The following is a 16,204-nucleotide window of genomic DNA, read 5'->3' as shown; positions in this document are numbered from 1 at the left end:
TTGGTCTAGAGCAATACAAAAATTATAATAATAATGAAAAGAGGAAAGACAAGGAAATAAAGGTTTGCATCTTAATCTGTTCACATGCCTCAACTTGTGTGTTTGGGAACGATAGGCTTAAATTTGTTGGGAATGGAATATGAAAGCAACCTCAATGAAAGTTGAGTAGAGCTACCTTTTCCCTTAGCTTTTGATTCTCCAAATCCCTAAGTGTCTCTAAAATTAGAGAGTGGATGAATAGTCAACTAGGTTGTTACAAGCCCTTGTCATGTCCCCTTTCAAATAATTAAAAATAATAATCTTTGCTAAGGCAGGCAGGCTTAAAAAGGTGAAGTTTCAGCAAAGGGGGCTAATATTTGAAAACCAATGGACTAATAAATGAAAATTATTATTAAAATATGTTTTATTAACCCCTCTTGGTCATGAGTTAGGGTTATGTCCTCTTTTAAGGGGTTTGGAGGCATTTTGGGCTCATTCCAGAACTTGATTTTTTGCTCATTGCTTGTTGTTCTTCAGAGGCTGCCAACCTATGGAGAAGGAGACCCAAGGACAGGAGTTTTTAGGTTTTCAAGAAGGCTAAGGATGGGAGTTTAAAGAAATTCCATGTGCAAGCTTATGCAGAGTTTGCCTTTGTGCTGAACAGTGCAAATTTGTGGGTTTTCAAGTGTGTTTTTTATAAGAGTTTGGTGTTTCCGGTTGAGTATTTCTTATCAATTTGGGTTGCTTCTATATTTCATACATTAAGATGTTAAAATAGAGTTGAATACATTTATTTGGTTGTGGTTATACTTCTGTGATATATTATTAGTGTTTTTGTGGTGTTTTCGGACTATTTTGTGTTATTTTTGGGAGCCCGATGAGCATTGTTTTTGTCCTCCATTTGGGAGTTGTTGTGTCAATGCTATACAAATCTGGAAATGTCATTTTGTAGGCTGTTATTCTGGTAAAATTTTTATAAAAATTCCCACTTTTAGATTTATTAATAATATGTGAAGCTGTGAAGTTTTTGGCACTATTTCGGGCATACCCAATTTGGGTTTTATTGAGAAATTGGTGGATCTTTGAAATATTGGTTGTTTGATTTTAAAAACCTGATTAGAGGCTTTAAAAATCATATAAAATCAGAAAAGGGACATTTTAGTGGTATCAAAGCTATGATCTTTCCAGCCTGAGGGTTTGTAGAAGTTTGCATGGAACTAAGTGAAAGAGAAAAGAGATATTCACAGCGAGAAAAGAATAAAGATATTTTGATCAAACCTCTAGTTAAAAGTAAAAGTACAAAATCCAATGAAGGAAAAATTATGGCTGACCAAGATGAGATGGCAAAGAAATTCTTCCAAGACATCCAGAATACTCAAAAGCAAATAGTGGATAGTTTGGCAGAAACTAGAGAGGCTTTGCGAATATTGACAGAAAAACTGCAAGGAGTTGCATCTACTAATGAGAAAGGGAGCACTTTAGAGGAGCCAAGAAATCTGAAACCCACACCCTCTAAATTAATAAAAACTATTTTCCTACCTACAGATGAGCCACCAATACCAAATCTAGCCCTTAATCTCGTGGAAGAGGTTACAGGTAACTTGATTGCATTAAGAGCTACTTACAATGGCTTAGATGATGATTTTCGCAGTTCGGTTCCTTTTAGAGAATATGTGGATATGATGAACACTTTGATGCCCAAAAAAAAGTATAGGAGGGAGCATGACATAAGTGGAAGAGAGCTCAAAAATAAAATAAGTAAGTTTATAGAACCTACTTTTGATGGAACAAATAAAATTTTGGCTAGAGCATGGCTACAAAAATTACAGACCTTCTTCACACTTAACCCCATGAAGGAGAGTGATGCTTTTCAATTTGCAAGTCTACACTTCGAAGATGCAGCCTATGATTGGTGGTATCATGGAATGACTACTCAAGGTCATGATCAGGTAACTACATTTGATGATTTCAGTCAAAGAGTGATAGATAGATTTGACCTCAAGGATGATGAAGAGTATTTTAAAGAATTGTCAAAGTTGAAGCAAACCAAATCAGTTAATGAGTATATAGAAGAGTTTCAAAAAGTGGTTGTTATGGTACTTGATATGAGTGAAAAGAGAATTGTTTATCTTTTTCTTGATGGTTTGGAAGATTCTGTTAAGGGTTTGGTTAAGGCTTTCTCACCCTCAATCTTACAGGAAGCTATCAAAAGAAGCTTGCAACTTGAAACTTGTGTGCCTATGAAACCAGTCACTAATAAAAAACCCCTAAATCTTTGGCAACATAAGGGGAATTTTTAGAAAAAAGACTTTTCCAACACTACCACCAAAAGATGTGATAAATGTGGCAAAAAAGAAGGTAGATGAAGAGACTAGGAGTGAATTACGAAAAAAAAAGCTTTGTTTCACTTGTAGAGAACCATGGGTTCTAGGACACAAATGTTTGGGGAAAGGTCAAGTGCACTATATTGAAGTTGCTTTAGAATCTGATTCAGATGAGCATGAGGGATTTCATGACACTAAGGAGGAGGAAGAAGAAGAAAAAGAAAAAGAAATCAGCAAGGATGGCACTTTAGCAGCATTATCAGGAGTCCCAAGATACCATCCCTTTTCGAATTCAAGGGGTACTAGTAGGGAAAAGGTTGATAGTTCTTCTTGATAGTGGGGCAACTCACAGTTTTATTGATGAGGAATTTGTCATGAAAAGAGGGCTTAAAGCAGAAGATTTTGAGGGATTCAATGTTACTCTAGCTGATGGATTCACTATGCCTTGCACACGGGTGGTGAAACAACTCAAAATGACCTTAGGAGATTATGAGTTATGTGATGACTTCTATGTTGTTGGCATTGGGGAGACAGATCTTGTATTGGGTGTTTAATGGTTGCACTCTATTGGAGGCTATTACATGAACCATCAAACTATGGAGTTTAAATTTCATTCGAATGGGAAAGAAGTCTTATTGAGAGGCTTATCGAATGGAGCACCTAAGGCAGTCTCTGCAAAGAGGATGGAGAGGACTTTTCAAAGAGGACAAGTAGCATGGGAAGCAGGAGTCATAATCCATCCAACAAGCTCTCCAAAGAATCAAGGTAATTTCCATTTTGAAACTCAAAATATTCTTGATAAGCATAGTATAGTTTTCAATGACTTGCCTCTAGGATTGCCACCAGATAGAGGTTTTGAGCATGTTATAGAGTTAGAACAAGGTGCCAAACTAGTTATAACAACCCCATACCGCCATCCAAGAGGTTATAAGGAAGAAATTGAAAAAACTATTAAGGAACTCTTGGACATGGGATTCATAAGGCCTAGCTCTAGTCCATTTGCATCATCTGCGGTACTTGTCAAGAAAAAAGATGGTACAATGAGAATGTGTATAGACTATAGGGCTCTAAAAAAGAAGACCATAAAAAATAGGTATCCCATACCACACATAGATGAACTCATTGATGAGTTACATGGTGTTGTATACTTCTCAAAAATTGACTTAAGATCAGGGTACCATCAAATTCGAATGAGGAGGGAAGATGTGGAAAAGACTGCTTTCAGATGTCACTATGGGCACTTTGAATTTCTTGTTATGCCATTTGACCTCACTAATGCACCCGCCAACATCTTCGAAAATTTATTTTGGTATTTTTTGATGATATCTTGATTTACAGTAAAACATGGGAAGAGCATCTAAAGCACATAGACACTATTTTGGGAATCTTGCAGTAGCAGTCCTTCTATGCTAAGCTATCTAAATGTGAGTTTGGTTTGATAGAGATCCTATATTTGGGACATATTATAAGTTATAAAGGAGTATAGGTTGATCAACAAAAAATCCAGGCAATTTTGGATTGACCTCCGCCCACTAATCTTACACAGTTGAGAGGTTTCTTTGGGTTGTGTAGCTACTATAGGAGATTTGCCAAGGGACTTTCTCAGCTTTCTGCCCCCTTGATTGATTTGACAAAGAAAGGAGCTTTTGTTTGGACAAAAGAGGCACAAAAAACATTTGATAAGCTTAAGGAGGTAATGAGTTCGTGCCATGTGCTTGCAATTCCATATTTCTCTTTACCTTTTGTTGTTGAATGTGATGCTTCTGGAGAAGGTATAGGGGCTGTCCTAACTCAAAGGGGACATTCAATAGCATTTGAGAGTAGAAAACTAAATCAATTAGAGAAAGTTTACTCCATCTATGATAAGGAAATGTTGGCAATCATGCATGCACTTCATAAGTTTAGACAGTATTTGGTATGTGAGAGAGATTCATTGTAAAGACAGACCATAATAGCCTCAGGTTCTTCTTGAATCAAAGGGATTTGAATGATTTCCAAAAAAAATGGGTAAGGAAATTGCAAGCTTATGATTTTGATATTGAATACATGAAAGGAAAGAATAATGTTGTTGTTGATGCTCTCTCAAGAAAGCCCACTCTGTGTTCCTTAACATCTATCTCTGCTGATTGGGAAGTCTCCATAATTTTAGAGTATGCTAAAGATTCCTTTGCCACCAAGATTTTGGATAAGTTAGTGGATGAATTGATTTATTACAAGAATAGGATCTTCTTAGTGCCAGCATCAAAAACTAAGGAGAGCATATTGAGGGCCTTTCATGACACACCTTGGGCTAGTCATCAAGGATACTTCAAGACATACAAGCAAATTTGAGAGCGGTTTTCATGGAAGGGTATGAAGGAGGATGTGCTTAAACACATTAAGGAATGTATGGTTGTTGGATACAATTGGTTAATTGAGTGTTGTCTTTGATGTTACACAAATGTCATATCAATCATCAGATAGAGTCTACCGAGCTTAGAAGGTAAGCACAGTAGTTTACAAAGTCTACCGAGCGTTGTTGTATATTACACTATAAAGATAGCTTCTACCGAGCTAACTTGGTTAATGAAGGAAGTTGAGTACTTACCGAGCTCACTCGGTGATCGAAGGAAACTGTGACAGAGTATTTACCGAGCTGGGAAGGTAAGCGAAGAAAAGTTAGTGTTTACCGAGCTGGGAAGGTAAGCGAAGAAAAGTTAGTGTTTACTGGGCTAGGAAGGTAAGTGAAGGAAAGTCAGTGTTTACCGAGTTCACTCGGTGTCCAAAGAATTTTTGCACAATTCGCAGTGCTTACCAAGCCTCACTTGGTTAACACTAAAGATCATTATGGTACAGTGTTTACCGAGCTGGGTTGGTTAGCGAAGGATTTTTGAAAAGTGTGGAATTAAGGCTAAAATTGATTTATGTGATGAATGTAGCCGACTCACGGTATAATTATTAATAATTTTAACTTATATTTAAGGCCAACTTGATAATCAGAAAGGTATATATGAAGGATCAAGTTGTGAATTCAAGTGTGCATGTGTGGATAAGACGTATGTGTGAATTGTGAAGGTGCAACCAAATTTTTGAAGGATCAGATATCCTTGTGAAGCTACAAAGCTTTTATGTGATCAGAGAGGATCTAGTGAAGCAGAACAGAGATCTGTATCAGCAAAGATAAGCTGCATTATATTAAGATCATTCATTGTTATTTTCTAACAATTGTAGCCGTGATTTCAAATCTCTTAACAGAGTGGGTTTAACAGCCTTATTGTAAATCCTCTAACAAGGTGACAATTCAATTGAATTGTTCTAAAGACCTCTAGCAAGGCCACTCCTAACAGGGTGATTAAATCCTCTAACAGGGTCACACCTAACAGTGTGTTTTGTAACCTTTAATAGGGTTGGCTCCTAACAGGGCTCACTTCAGAAGAGTGAAAAACAGTAACTAGTTACATTGGTGGTTTTTTCCATATTGGGTTTCCACGTTAAATCTGGTGTCTTTAGTGTTCATGATTGCTGAATTGTTTTGGTTATCAGTTCTTAATAATTATTAGTATTTGTTGCATTATCAAGTTTCAGTAATCTATAACTAAGATCAATATTTTAGACATCTAAGGGACTGTGAAATGTTTTTGTGGTAACGGATTCACCCCCTCCCTCTCTCAGTTACTCCATTCTCATTTCCAACAATTGGTATCAGAGCTTTTTGGTGCTTGTAGGAAAGGATTTCAAGGTTCTAAGCCAAAGATCAAGATGTCTTACAAAAGAGAAATTCCAAAACTTAACAAAGATAACTTCTCAGCATGGCAAAAATTGATGAAACTTCATCTGGCTACTGTTGGTGATACTGGACTGAAATACCTTGAAGAAAAATATGAAGAACCTTCTGGAACATTATCAGTTAATGATATTGCTGAAAAGAAGACTCACAACAATATGATGATAGACATTGCATCTGCTCTCAGCTATGAAGAATTTGATGACATTAAGGACTGCAAAACTGCCTTTGACATGTGGAACAAGCTAAAGGAGATCTATGGAGGGGATCATAATGTGAGAAGAGACAAAGCAGAAAGTCTAAGAGGACAATTTGATCAAATGAGGATGAGAGAGGATGAAAACATTGCAAAGTATGTTGAAAGAGTTAAAGCATGTGTAAGTGCAATCAGGGCAGCTAGAGGTGACATCAAAGGAGAAACAGTTGTAAGCAAAGTTCTCAGAACCTTGCTTCCTATTTATGCAATCAGAGTCTCTACAATATAGGAAAGAAGGTGTGAAGCAAATCATAAGATAAATCTTGAGGCCATAGTCGGAAGACTAACTGCATTTGAACTAGATAACTTTGACAACTATGTTCCAGCCTCCAAAAATATTGAATTAGCATTTCAAGCCAAGCTCTCACTCAAAGAGAAAAGCAAAAGGAAGATAGAATCATAGTCAGAAAGTGAAAATGAATCAAGCCAAAGTTCAGACAGTGATCTCGAAGTGATTGAAGCTCTACTAGCCAAGAAATATTCTAGAGGCAGAGGAAAATACAAAGGTAAAGTTCCTCTAATCTATTTTTCTTGTGATGAAATTGGTCATATTGCAGCAAGGTGCCCAAACAAGCAAAACAATGATGAAAAGAAAGATCACAAATGGAATGGCAAGAAAGACTTTAAATCATCCAATAACAAAGGTAAGAAATCATGTTTCATGCCTGAAAATTCTAAGGATTCTGATAATAGTGAGGATGAAATTGTTTATATTGTTGTTAAAGATGAATCTGATAGTGATGACGAAGATAAAATGGCTCTTATCTCTCATGTAAGTAAGAATGATACATGGATTATAGACAGTGGTTGCTCACATCATATGACTGGTGATAAAACTAAGTTTGATCAGTTTGAAGACTATGATGGTGGCAGTGTGAGGTTTGGTAATAATGAAATTTGTTTCATAAAAGGAAGAGGAAGAATCTGTCTATCCAAAGAACTTATATGTAATAATTCCTACTGGGTTGAAAGTCTCAAACATAATCTACTAAGTGTTGCACAGTTACTAAATACTGGATTCAAGGTAGAATTCATGCATGGAAAGGCGAGACTGTTGAATGAGCAAGGAAAACTAATAGGATCTGGCACCCAAACTAAAGGTAACTTGTTCTATCTAGAACTTGGTGAATGCTCATGTTTTATTGCTCAAATTGAAGAGAGTTGGTTATGGCATAAAAGGTTGTGTCATGTCAATTTTGATAATTTGGTAAAAATAAGCAAATTCAAGAAAGTAAGAGGCATTCCTAACATTAAGAAACCTGAGGTTGGTCTATGCAAGAATTGTCAGATTGGTAAAATGGGAAAAACTAGTTTTAAAGGTTATCAGTTTGAAGATATATTAGAAATTGTGCATACTGAATTATGTGGACCCATTGGAATAGAAAGCTATACTGGAGAAAAGTTTTTCATTCTTTTTGTTGATGACTATTCAAGAATGATGACTGTCATGTATCTAAGGAATAAATCAGAAGCATTTGAGAAATTCAAATGGTATTTGGCAAGAGTTGAAAAAGAAACAGGGAAAAGGCTGAAATGTTTAATGTCAGACAGAGGTGGGGAATTCATTTCACATGAACTCAATAACTTCTGCATTGAAAGAGGTATTAAAAGACATGTTTCAGCACCAGGAACTCCAGAACAAAATGGAATAGCTGAAAGAAGAAACAGATCCATTATGGATTGTGCAAGAACCTTGATGATAGAAAAAAACATTGTTATCAAATACTGGAAGGAAGCCATCAGCATTGCAGTTCATACCTTAAATCGAGTACAGTTGAAGAAGGACTCATTCAAGACTCCCTATGAATTATGATATGGCTACAAACCCAATGTAAGTTATCTGAAAGTATTTGGAAGCAAATGTTATATTTTGAAAGAATCTAGAAAAGGAAAATTTGATGTAAAAGGTGATGAAGGAATATTTTTGGGTTATTCTTGCAAAAGCAAAGCATATAGATGTTTAAATCTATCCACTCACAAAGTCATAGAAAGTTCACATGTGAAAGTTGATGAGTTTGCAGACAAATCAAAAGAAGAAAGCAAAAAGATACTTGAAGACTACAAGAGATTTGTTTACATTGAACCTAATACTATACCAAGTATACCATTCACTCAAGAATCCTCAACTCCTGAGTCTTCAGTAACCGAGTTGCAAATAGTTCAAACTGAGCCACAACAACATTCAGACACTACCGAGCAAGTGTCTACCGAGTCTAAAGCAACCAAGCCAGAACAGCCTGAATATGAAATTGAAGCACAAGCAGATATCAATGAAACTCATTCAAGAGGTAAAGAACCTGTATTAGCTAAATATGTCAGAAGACATCATACACCAGATCAGATCATTGGAGACAAATATGAAGGAACCCTAACAAGAAGTAAGTTGAAAAATACTTGTTTACTTGCTGATTTTGAACCTAGAAGTATTAAAGATGCATTGGCAAATGATAGTTGGATTGAGGCAATGAATGAGGAAATAGAACAGATAGAGAAGAACAAGACATGGACTCTTGTACCCAGGCCTAAAGATAAGAATATAATAAGAACCAAGTGGGTATTTAGAAATAAGTTGACTGAAGATGGTAAGGTATCCAGAAACAAAGCTAGATTGGTATGCAAAGGATACTCTCAAGAAGAAGGCATAGATTATGGGGAAACTTTTGCTCCTGTTGCAAGATTGGAAGGAGTCCAAACCTTATTTGCATATGCTGCTCACAAAGGATTCAAAGTTTATCAAATGGATGTCAAGTCAGCATTCCTCAATGGAATACTGGATGAAGAGGTTTACATTGAACAACTTGAAGGTTTTGTTGATCCAGATAAAAGGAACATGGTTTGCAAATTACACAAGGCACTATATGGTCTGAAACAAGCCCCTAGAGCATGGTATGAAAGATTGCATAACTATCTTATTCAGATTGGTTTTCAAAGAACTAATGATAATAGTAGCTTGTATATAAAGGAAGGACCAGATAATAAGATTGTCTTGGCAGAAATATTTGTAGATGATACTGTTTTCACAGGGAATGATGATCTTTGCAAAGAATTTTTAGAACAAATGAGCAAAGAATTTGAAATGTTTATGTTTGGTGAAATAAAATTCTTTGTTGGTCTTCAAATTCAACAAAATAAGAATGGCATCTTCATTACTCAATCAAAATACATCAAGGAGATATTGAAAAAGTTTGGTATGGAGGACTGCAAACCTGTTGGAACTCCTATGTGTACTGGATTGAAACTTACCAAATATGATGAATCCAAAGAAGTAGACCAAACATTGTATAGATCTATGATTGGAAAGTTGCAGTATGTAGTTCATACCAGGCCAGATATTGCTCTTGCAGTTGGTATTGTTGCAAGATTTTCAGAAAAACCAAGTGAAACTCACCTAATGGCAATTAAAAGAATAATGAGATATTTGAAAGGAACTGAAGATTATGGACTATGGTACAAATTTGGAGGTAATTTGGATCTGAAAGTTTTTACTGATGCTGATTGGTCAGGGAATCTTGATGACAAAAAAAGCACAAGTGGAGGAGCATTCTTTCTTGGAAAGAGATTGGTTTCTTGGACAAGAAAAAAGCAGAATTGTACATCCCAATCTACAGCAGAGGCAAAGTATGTTGCTGCAGCAGTAAACTGTTCCAACATTGTTTGGTTTAAGCAGTTATTACAAGGAATGAAGATGGAAATCAAAGAACCAATTGTTATGTTTTGTGACAATACTAGTGCAATCAATATATCTAAGAATCCAGTGATGCATTCCAAAACCAAGCACATAGCAATAAAATATCATTTTGTCAGAGAATTGGTGCAGGACAAGGAGATCAGACTGGAATATGTGCATACAAAAGAACAAATTGCTGACATATTCGCAAAGCCATTACCTAAGGATACATTCTTCTATCTCAGAGGTAAGTTAGGGGTCACTCCCCTATCTGAAGTTCACTAAAATAAAGTTTTAAGTGATGCATCAACCTATGACAAGTTGAAAATCTATCAAGTTAATGCAGCAGAGTATTGAAGTCATTGCATATGAATCTGTACATAAGGTACATTGTAATCCAGTTGAGAGTACTTTTTGCATACGAGAAGAGCTTTTACTGTGTTGAATTTTCTTTGGCATGTGTTGTCAAAGAGGGAGAGTAAAACTGTAATATCTATTCTGAAATTTGTAAGCATTTGTAAAGGGAGAATAAAACTATCATATCTTTCTGTTATACAATTCCTTCACAGAGGGAGATTACTAAAAGAGGGAGAAGTTTCTATCTAAGAGGGAGAAGTATTATGTTAACATATTGTGCTACACTATAAGAGAAAGACTTGTTTTCAAATTTCATTCTGCTATGACATGTTGTGTTGCCATCAATGCCAAAGAGGGAGATTATTGGATACAATTGGTTAATTGAGTGTTGTCTTTGATGTTACACAAATGTCATATCAGTCATCAGACAGAGTCTACCGAGCTCAGAAGGTAAGCATAGTAGTTTACAGAGTCTACCGAGCGTTGTTGTATATTACACTGTAAAGATAGCTTCTACCGAGCTAACTTGGTTAACGAAGGAAGTTGAGTACTTACCGAGCTCACTCGGTGATCGAAGGAAACTGTGACAGAGTATTTACCAAGCTGGGAAGGTAAGTGAAGAAAAGTTAGTGTTTACCGAGCTGGGAAGGTAAGCAAAGAAAAGTTAGTGTTTACCGGGCTGGGAAGGTAGGCGAAGGAAAGTCAGTGTTTACCGAGTTCACTCGGTGTCCAAAGGATTTTTGCACAATTCGCAGTGCTTACCAAGCCTCACTTGGTTAACACTAAAGATCATTATGGTACAGTGTTTACCGAGCTGGGTTGGTTAGCGAAGGATTTTTGAAAAGTGTGGAATTAAGGCTAAAATTGATTTATGTGATGAATGTAGCTGACTCACGGTATAATTATTAATAATTTTAACTTGTATTTAAGGCTGACTTGATAATCAGAAAGGTATATGTGAAGGATCAAGTTGCGAATTCAAGTTTGCATGTGTGGATAAGACGTATGTGCGAATTGTGAAGGTGCAAGCAAATTTTTGAAGGATCAGATATCCTTGTGAAGCTACAAAGCTTTTATGTGATCAGAGAGGATCTAGTGAAGCAGAACAGAGATCTGTATCAGCAAAGATAAGTTGCATTATATTCCGATCATTCATTGTTACTTTCTAACAATTGTAGCCGTGATTTCAAATCTCTTAACAGAGTGGGTTTAACAGCCTTATTGTAAATCCTCTAACAAGGTGACAGTTCAGTTGAATTGTTCTAAAGACCTCTAGCAAGGCCACTCCTAACAGGGTGATTAAATCCTCTAACAGGGTCACACCTAACAGTGTGTTTTGTAACCTTTAACAGGGTTGGCTCCTAACAAGGCTCACTTCAGAAGAGTGAAAAATAGTAACTAGTTACATTGGTGGTTTTTTCCATATTGGGTTTCCACGTTAAATCTGGTGTCTCTAGTGTTCGTGATTGCTGAATTGTTTTGGTTATCAATTCTTAATAATTATTAGTATTTGTTGCATTATCAAGTTTCAGTAATCTATAACTAAGATCAAAATTTTAGACATCTAAGGGACTGTGAAATGTTTTTGTGGTAACTGATTCACCCTCTCCCCCTCTCAGTTACTCCATTCTCATTTCCAACAATGGTATGCCAACAAAGCAAGAGTGAGCAAAATTTTCCTGCAGGGTTGTTGCGGCCACTTCCTATTCCTGAACAAAATTGGGAAAGTATTTCCATGGACTTCATCACTGAGTTGCCCAAGGTTCAAGGTAAGGATTGCATTTATGTGGTGGTAGATAGACTAACTAAGTATGCACATTTCTTTCCTATCACATCTGATTTCAAGGCATCACAAGTGGCCGAATTGTTCTTCAAGGAAATTTTTAGATTAGATGGCTTGCCTAGAAACATTGTCAGTGACCGGGACAGTAGATTCCTCAACTCTTTTTGGAAGGAGCTCTTTCATTTTGCAAGAACTGAACTCACTCCCAGTACTAGCTATCGCCCTCAAACAGATGGACAAACATAGATAGTTAATAAATGAATAGAGGGATATTTGAGGAGTTTCAAATCAACAACATGCTTGGGTGAAATGGTTGCACCTGGGGGAGTATTGTTACAATACATCTCATCACATGTCTATTGGTATGCCTCCTTTTTGTTCTCTTTATGGTTATGATGCCCTTTCCTTCGTTGATCTAGTATTTTTAGATAGTAGAGTACCTGCAACAAGTGATTTCGTCAAGCAAAGCCAAGACATAATAAGGTCCCTCAAGGATAATCTACAACATGCACAGAACCAACATAAGTTGTATGCTGATAGGAAAAGGACTGAAAGATCTTTTGAGGTGGGAGATTTGGTATTTGTCAGGTTGCAACCATATAAGGAAAGCACCTTGAAGAGGAGTGGGGCAGAGAAGCTCAAGCGAAGGTTCTATGGGCCTTATAAGATCATCAAGAAGGTAGGAGAGGTAGCTTATGAATTGGAGCTCCCACCAAACAACAAAATACATATTGTTTTCCATGTATCTTGCCTGAAGAAGGTTCTAGGCCAGAAAACCATAGTATCTAAAAAATTACCACCTCTTGATGATAAAAGAAAATTAGTTTTGATACCAGAAGAGATTTTGGATACAAGAGAGAAAAGATTGAGAAATAGGAGCATCATAGAACATTTGGTCAAATGGAAAGGATTACCACTGGAGGATGCAACTTGGGAAGGAGCACATATTCTTGAGAATTCCAACCTTCATTGCTTGAGGACAAGCAATATTTGGGAGGGGAGGGCTTCTCATGTCCCCTTTCAAATAATTAAAAATAATAATCTTTGCTAAGGCAGGCAGGTTCAAAAAGGTGAAGTTTCGGCAAAGGGGGCTAATCTTTGGAAACCAATGGACTAATAAATGAAAATTATTATTAAAATATGTTTTATTAACCCCTCTTGGTCATGAGTTAGGTTTATGCCCTCTTTTAAGAGGTTTGGAGGCATTTTGGGCTCATTCCAAAACTTGATTTTTTGCTCATTGCTTGTTGTTCTTCAGAGGCTGCCAAACCTATGGAGAAGGAGACCCAAGGATGAGAGTTTGTAAGTTTTTAGGAAGGCTAAGGATGGGAGTTTAAAGCCATTCCATGTGCAAGCTCATGCAGATTTTGCCCTTGTGCTGAACAGTGCAAATTTGTGGGTTTTCGGGTGTGTTTTTTGTAAGAGTTTGGTGTTTCCGGTTGAGTATTTCTTATCAGTTTGGGTTGCTGTTGTATTTCAGACATTAAGATGTTAAAATAGAGCTGAATACATGTATTTGGTTGTGGTTATACTTCTATGATATAGAATTAATGTTTTTGTGGTGTTTTCGGGCTATTTTGTGTTATTTTCGGGAGCCCGATGAGCATTGTTTTTGTTCTCCGTTTGGGAGCTGTTGTGTAAATTCTATACAGATTTAAAAATGTCATTTTGTAGGCTATTATTCTGGTGAAATTTCTATAAAAATGCCCACTTTCATATTTATTAATAATATGTGAAGCTGTGAAGTTTTTGGCACTATTTTGGGCATATCCGATTTGGGTTTTATTGAGAAATTGGTGGAGTTTTGAAATATTGGTTGTTTGATTTTAAAAACCTGATTAGAGGCTTTAAACCCTCTAAAAAGGCCTCAAAATCACTAACCCACCCACTAACTCATTTATGGCTAAAATATAAGGCCCATTATCTCTTACAGTATTGTCCCTTCTAAAAATAAATTCTTGACCAAGTGTGAGGGTGAGGAAAAGTTATTGAAGCAACACCATTTTTGAATTTCTTAAGGAATGACTTGTTTAGAGGGTCTCCAAAGTTATATACACATTTAAATGGTGAGATTTAGACCTTGTTACTATCATGTGGGTACCTTATTTCCACTAAAATGACACTTTGGGACCACTTTTATGTCCTCTAAATTGTCTATCAAGTTTGAATTCGAAATTCAACATGATAGTGACCTCTTCTAACACTCTTCCAAGTGGGATTAACTTGAATACTTTATGGGGATTAAATTTAGGTTAAGTGATTTTATGCTCAAAACCCTAAATGGCATGTCATCCACACATGGACAATACAAGTATCAAGTGACACCTTAAGGCACATTACATATCACAATGACATGTCTCTAATTACACTTGAATCTAAATCTATTACACACATACAATTCATGTTTACAAAATAAAATACATAACAACAAGGTTTCAAATCTTCCAATAAATTCACCTTAGCTTTACTGTATTCACATAAGTTTGGGCCTTGGTTCTCTGATTTCAATGGTTCAATTCCCTACACACTAAACTCGAGCATCAGTAGTCCAATGAAAAATTATATAAAGATACATGCATATATGTGTACACCTGATTAGCATTACATAATTGCATTCATATTAAACATGCATATTAATTTATCACAATTAACTATTATTTTCTAACCAATATCATATGAAATACTCATAACATCAAAATATCATAATCTACACAACAACATTAGTTCCTACTTAAACATTACCAATTTAACATTTTGAGTATCACTATGATTCATTTTATACCATAACAATGAAACACTGAAGCATGTCCATTAAATTATGAAAGCATATAAGGTAGGTCCTAGTACATAACATAATTAAAGATCACCAAAATTTAAACATCAGAAGAGGTGGATAATGTGAAATATTGTCTAATCGAATCAAAAGTGTCTCAAACATCAAGTCATAGGTATCAAAATGTGAATAAAACATCTATGCTATTATGGGTCAGGGTGAGGCCTCACATGATCATCCTTTTGTTCCTATCTTCTAAGACATTCTCTAGTTTAGAGGCTTCTTCATTCCTTCACTAGTTCTTTCATCATTCTTTTTATCTCTTCTTGAGTAGGGTTTTTCCCATGTGATCTTCTCTATTTCTCCCTTTACAGAGATTTGGTTGTGCTTGGGTACCTCAGTAGGCTTTGTTGTCGAGACCCATATCTACATTTAGTAGTAATTTCTAAGTTTTTAGCTACTCCCTAAGTTTATCTTAAGGGAGGGGGAGGGGGAGGCAGGGTGTTAGAGTAATTATATATTTTCTAATTAACTCTATTTTACTTAAGCTAAACTTTAGTCATATAATAATTAATTATTATCATGCAACCTAGGTTTTACCTTTTAAGGTTTTGCTCTTGTTTTATAAGGGTTGATCTCTCTTTATAATTTATTCATTCATTCAATACAATTTGCAATTCTTTTTTCACATCAAGAATGTCTCATCTTCTATGGATATTTGGATTCCAGCCTCCATAGCTTTTATTTCTCTCTTTCTATGATAGGTGTTTGCCTGTAGGTGATTCTTGGGAGCTATCTAGGGTTGATCTTTCATCAAATTCAATAGTTACAAATGAAATCTTGCTAAAGACTTTACTAAGATGAACACTCATGGTTACGTAATGAAAATTAAAGGCTTTCCTTTTGAGATACTCCTTCCAAAGTAGAGAGGAGATAAACATTTCTGCTACTTAAGGTCTTTGGTAAGGAATTTGTAATTATAACTACATTTTCAATATTATAACTATGCTCTCGACTCTATATTTAAAACTAATAGCCTCTACTGCATTAATCCCAGAGTGAATATTAAATAATGGGTTCCCTCAATATGTTTATATATTTACTGAAACCATAACGTTAAAACTCTAATATAGGGTAAGAAAGCAAATAGACTAAGCAAAGTTTTCGAATTGGGAATAATAAAACATCTTCTAATTGAACACCCAATTGATAGGAGCTGGTAATTTCAAGACAACGAAGTAATCTACACTAAAATCATACTCAATAATAGCAAATTATATAATTTGAAGCTAGATCAAAGTC

The sequence above is a fragment of the Cupressus sempervirens genome, chromosome 3 (assembly GCF_028749045.1).
Source record: "Cupressus sempervirens isolate cs-2001-9-10 chromosome 3, ASM2874904v1, whole genome shotgun sequence".
In the NCBI taxonomy this organism is placed as follows: domain Eukaryota; kingdom Viridiplantae; phylum Streptophyta; class Pinopsida; order Cupressales; family Cupressaceae; genus Cupressus; species Cupressus sempervirens.
Note: the sequence above shows the minus strand (reverse complement) of the source record.